The sequence below is a fragment of the Tupaia chinensis genome, unplaced genomic scaffold (genome assembly GCF_000334495.1).
Source record: "Tupaia chinensis unplaced genomic scaffold, TupChi_1.0 Scaffold000340_1, whole genome shotgun sequence".
Classification (NCBI taxonomy): Eukaryota; Metazoa; Chordata; class Mammalia; order Scandentia; family Tupaiidae; genus Tupaia; species Tupaia belangeri.
In genome coordinates, this window is record NW_006159834.1 from 830,082 (window position 1) to 835,590 (window position 5,509).

General features: G+C 45.7%; 1 pseudogene; it reads right to left on the reverse strand.

The window, feature by feature from the left end:
• The window catches only part of LOC102492836 (tubulin-specific chaperone A pseudogene), a 14,955-nt pseudogene extending 9,806 nt beyond the window's left edge, over positions 1–5,149 (reverse strand).
• Positions 5,150–5,509: the final 360 nt, after the last annotated feature.

The window sequence follows — 5,509 nt, forward strand, 5'->3', positions numbered from 1 at the left end:
GACACCTCAGCCTCCGCAGAGCAGGGATGTGTGCAGATGTGCCCTGCTGCTGATTTAGGGGGAGCTGTGGTTCTTAGAACATCATTGGCCCATAGAACCTGGGCTTGGGAAAAGAAGGTCTCTGAAAGCAGGGAGCTCTAGCACCCAGAACCTCAGGACAGCCGAAGCCCATTTATCCAAGAAGTCATGTCACACCACCGTGTACACCGGAACAACGAGCAGCTGTGACCAGGCACTCTGCTGCAGAGCCGGCAAGGTGGCCAGGTCTCCAGGACACGGTTTCAAGTTTCTTCTATGGATCCACCAACCATGGGATGACGGGAGCCAGATTTCTCTCCCATATGTAAGAGGCCATCTTGGAAAGGATCAGGAGAAGGAAGGGTATCTGAGAGACGAAGATAGACTAATTATGAAAGCAACTCAGGCTCACAGAAAAGAAGAAAACAATACTCCTGATCCCATGCAGAGAGAATGGTTTTTAACATCTTGCAATGGATCCTGTTCTCCAGACTCTTCTTAATTCCTTCCTCTCTCTGTCTCTGCCTCTCCCGTGGCTCTGCATGTACTATTCATGTGTCCTTTAGCACATGTGTCATTGGTAACATCAAGGTAATAGTAATACCAATTCCATAGAGCTGCTCTAGAATTAAATTTTTTTTATTACCAGAGGGCACATATGACACTGAGAGAGCACACATTCCCCTGCGGGGGGTGGTCACATTGTGATCCCCCCATTTTTTTGGTCATAGGGAGCATGCACTTGTTGGAGAAAGAGAGAGAGAGAAGGAAAGTGAGAAATCACACCTCATCCCCCTCAGGAGGATGACCACACTGCAATCCATTCTCCTCCATTCTCCTCTTAGGATTTTGGGCATGCACACACATATGCCTGACATATTTTCAAGTTGCTAGCTCCATGACTTGGACTTGAACTGCAGTCGACCCTTGTGGGAGTCTAGCACCTTAACCACCGTACCACTGGCTGGCCCTCACATCATGATCATTTTTCCTACACTTCTCCATCCTGCATCCTATTAGGATTTTGGGCACCCAGTCTGTTTTTAAGCCACTGGGGCTGGGACTGTGATGGGCTGAGTGGAATCTGTCTCCCATAACTGCTATACTATGAGGCCAACCCTCCAGAATTAAATCAAGTGCATACATATGCTTATAAATGCTCAGCAGGGTATCTAGCTCATAGTAAACATTCAGCACATTTTAGCTATTTTTTTCACTTTTTAAGGTTAATATGTACTATGAATAACTTTTTATTTCAGTATGTGTTTTGTACATTATTCTGGAGTTAAATAGCGCTCATGCATGGAACCACGCCATGTGGGTTTTTTTCTGACTTCACACTACAGTAGTTACGAATAGTTCTGATATAAATATTTGTAGAAGGACATATTTAAAACCAATCCTTAACTGTGTGTTTAGGTTAAATTTCCAAAAGTACATTCCTTAGCCAGAAGACGGGCACATTTTTAAACTTCAGATATATATTTTCAGATTGCTCTCCAGTAACACTGAACTCAAAATGGAGGTGCCTTTTAACAAATTCAGCAAAACAGGCCTGACTACCTATCTTTCATCATCCTTGGCAATGTGGCTATGGTTCAAGGCTAGATGGAGTTCTTCCATGAATCAAAGAAATCCCCCAGGAACAAGCGGTCTGACATGTGCCTTTCCAAACAGTGAGCTCTGGGAGAAGCAGGCAAGGAGGTTCTCAGCCCCGCCTCTCTCATTTTGTATCTCTTCCTGGCAACCTCCAAGATTTCCTTGCTGACACAACCTGTCTTTTCTTCATAAAGCATCCTCGGAAGGTTCTTGTGTGGCAGGTACCTGCGTTTAATTGGCCAGCATTTCCCATCATTATGTTACTTCCCTATCTGAAAATGGCATTAAAAACAACCACCAGCACAAAAACACACTACCCTGCAAACCCCTCCGGTCTCGAGATTAGCTCTCACCCCCGCATGGATCTTCACTGCTATGACTTCCTTAGGGATTACTCACAAGAGCAAAAACAGTCGGCTCCGAGCATGGAAAGACCGAAAGCCACTCATCTACGGAACTTAATTTAGAAACAACCTGCAAAAGACAGCTACCAGCTAATGAAGGTTAACGGAGTCCTCCGTGGGGATGGTTCTCCTGGCTTAGTTAGAACCGTGCGAAGCCTTTCCTTTGTGTCTGTTTCACCCAGGAGGCCAGAGAAGAAAAGGAGACACACGAGAGATAATAGAGTCGGCTCAGCTCTATCCACGCTGCCCTACTTAGCAAGCCAGTTCAGGTCAGCCTCAGAAACCATCACGCTTTTTTTCAGATAGATATGAATGGTCATTCTTTCTAGAGGAGGCCTCTATGAGTTCAGTAATGATCAGACTCGGTTGTTTTAGCTGTCTCATGTCAAACCTCAAGGCAGAAACATGGTGACTGTAAGCAAATGGTGGCATCGTGGTCACATGCTCAGATGTTTACAAGAAATTCCGATACTAGAATTCTTTCGTCGCATAAGAAGCGGCTGAGGAGTATCCACATTCTCGAGTGAATTAATCAGTTCGAAAATTTGTGACAAACATCTCTGAGGGGCACAGAACATTTAAACAATGCAAGGACGTGTCTCTCAAACAAGCTTAGCGTCTGCAATGAGAAAAAATCCTAAGTAAATAAATAAAAGGCAAGGCACAGGATGGTAGCCATGAAGAGAGACACAGATGAGGGAACCAGCAGTTAGCGTAATGGCTATGTCACTGGATTCCCATGTAGTCAACCGTGGTTCACGTCCCAGACCCTGTGGCTTAAACTCACGCCAGGCACGTGTGCGTGCGTGCCCAAGATCCCAGAGGAGAATGGAGGAGAAGGGATTGCGGCATGGCCATCCCCCCTGGGGGGTGATTTCTCGCTTTCTGTCTCTATGTCTCTGTCTGGCAAGCGCACGCACCCTATTGCAAAAAACCTCTCCAAAAAAAGAGAGAGACACAGACGAAGTACTACAGGCTTTGAAAGAAGAGTCAGTCTGATTGGCAGCAGAGTGAGATGAAGGTGAGCTTGCTAAAGGAGGGCCCTCCGGAGAGCTGGAGCTGCGGGGAAACAGCAGAGGCGCGCAGGTGGGAGAGAGCGCTCGGAACCTTGGGCGGCTTTTCCTTGATTCAGGTGCAGGGCGTGAGGAGGCGTGTGCGGGAGGCGGGGTGACGCAGGTAGGAAGGTTTAAACGCTGAACACAAATGTACAGGACGCCAGCGCTGTTGGGGCCTTCGGTCTGCGATTGCGTATTTCAGCGCCCTCACTTCACGTCCAGAGAGGTAAGTGACCGCCCAAGGTCCTGCTTGAAGAGCAGGATAAAAACGATCAGTGGAATTGAGGGTTTTGTTTGTTTGTTTGTTTGTTTTTTCAATTTGCTATGAGGCATATGTGCATTTACCAGGCACAGAGAGAAAGGGAATGTGAGAAATCAGCCCCCGGGGGATGGTCACAATCCAGCGATGTCTCCTCCATTACCCTCTTGAGATTTTGGACATACATGCACACAGCGCATAGTGTGAGTTTTAAGCCGCCGGGCCCAGGACTTCAACTGTGGTCAACTACGTGGGAATCCAGCGATGTAACCATTACACCATCTGCTGGCCCCAAACTCATTTTTAATTCCTACAGCCAGTCACTGCTTATGCCTTGGAATCAACAACTGAGTTTAATTCTTTGTTAATTTAGCCAGTAAATATTTATGCCTAAAATACATCAAAATCTGTCATCACATTTGGGTTGAGTAGTTTCAGAATTATGGACACATGATGCACCTCAGTCCTCTTGTGCTATTGTAACGAAAGACCTGAGACTGGGTCATTAGAAAGAACAGGAGATTCTTTTCACACAGTTCTGGAGGCTGAGAAGTTCAAGATCACGGCACGGGCAGATTCAGCACCTGGTGAGGTCAGCTGTCTGCTTCTGACATGGCACCTTCTCCCCGGGTCCTCACATAGTGAGTCTATTTCCTCACAGGGTAGAAGGGGCAGGCAGCTCTCTGAAGCCTCTTTTATAAGGACATTACCCCCATCCATGACAGCAGCATCTTTACAACCTAATCACCTCCCCGAAGTCCCCACCTCTTAATACCACCACAAGGGACATTAAGTTTCAATATCAATTTTAAAGGTGCACAGACATTCAAAGCATGGCAGATACTAAAATAAGCTTGCTGACAAGCTCTTAAAAATCTTTTATTGGACTATAACTTACTATTTGTAACACACGCATACAGAGAAAGCATACAAATCCTGTGTAGTTTGAGAAGTCTTCACAACATGAACACCTCCACGAAATCAGAACCTGGATTAAGAAAGAGACCATGACTGGGACCCCAGAAGTATCCTTTCACACCTCTTCCCAGAGATCTGATTTTATTGATTTGTTTCTCTTATAAAAATCTTATTTTCGACTGGATTCAGACTTGGAAGTAGAAGCTCTCAGGGAGGACAGCCTGCGTCTCTTTGCAATCTGTTCTTGGCGTTTTTCTTTAGCCTCCTTCAGTCTCTTGGCCAAAAGTTTAGCATATTCTGGTGCCTATTCCTTATTTTTCTTAGTATGTTGTTTCTTGAGAGCACTACGCCAGCATTTGTGCTGCAGGACATGTGGGTCACAGACGCTGACTCTTAGGTGCTTTGGTCCTGGCTTTCTTACCTTCTTTATTCAAGGGCTCTCCTGGAATGTGTTGGTGGACATCGTCTTCTTTAGAGAGACTGAAAAGTTTTTGGATTCTTCTAGCTCTCTAGGCCCCAGGCGACGAGGCACCGTGGTATCGGTCAGTCCTGGAATATCCCTCTCTCCTTTATTAATAATAACCAAGTGGAGAACACTCAGATTGGCATCCACAGTGCAACCCCAAACAGATTTGTGCTTTCTTTCTCCAGTTCTCCGTGGTCTGTAATAGGAATGTCCCTTCCTCAGTAGCAGGCGGACACGGCCGAGGGTCATGACACCCTGCTTCATGGGACATCTTGTTGGTCGTTTCCACCTGATTCAGACTACATAACCTTCCATTCTTCACCCAGAGCGTGGGCAGAACTGTGGCCATACGCTTCTCCTAACAAGTACGGAGTTTGCGTTCACTATCCACGTCAATGCCCATGGCAGGGAAGGAGATATTCTGCTTCATCTTGAAGCGGCTGTCCTCCTCTCAGTCATCACGAAAAAGAGGCCCCAAAGTAACAGTATCTTGACTTCTCCAATCTTGGATTAATTTTGCTGGTTGGTTAACTTTATGAAAATGGAATCATGGACTATGGACTCCTTTGTGTATGACTTTTTCCACTTAATTTGATGATATCTCATTCCTGTTAGTTTGCGGTAGTCTACTGGCTGGAGTCCAGACAGTTACCCACTCCACTACCACTTACTTATACATCCTACTGATGTACATTTCGAAAACTTTCCAGAATTTGGGACATAGGTAAATGCATTGTTTGGAATATGATAAGATTACAAAAAGTTTGTGGAAAAATGGAATCAAAATACG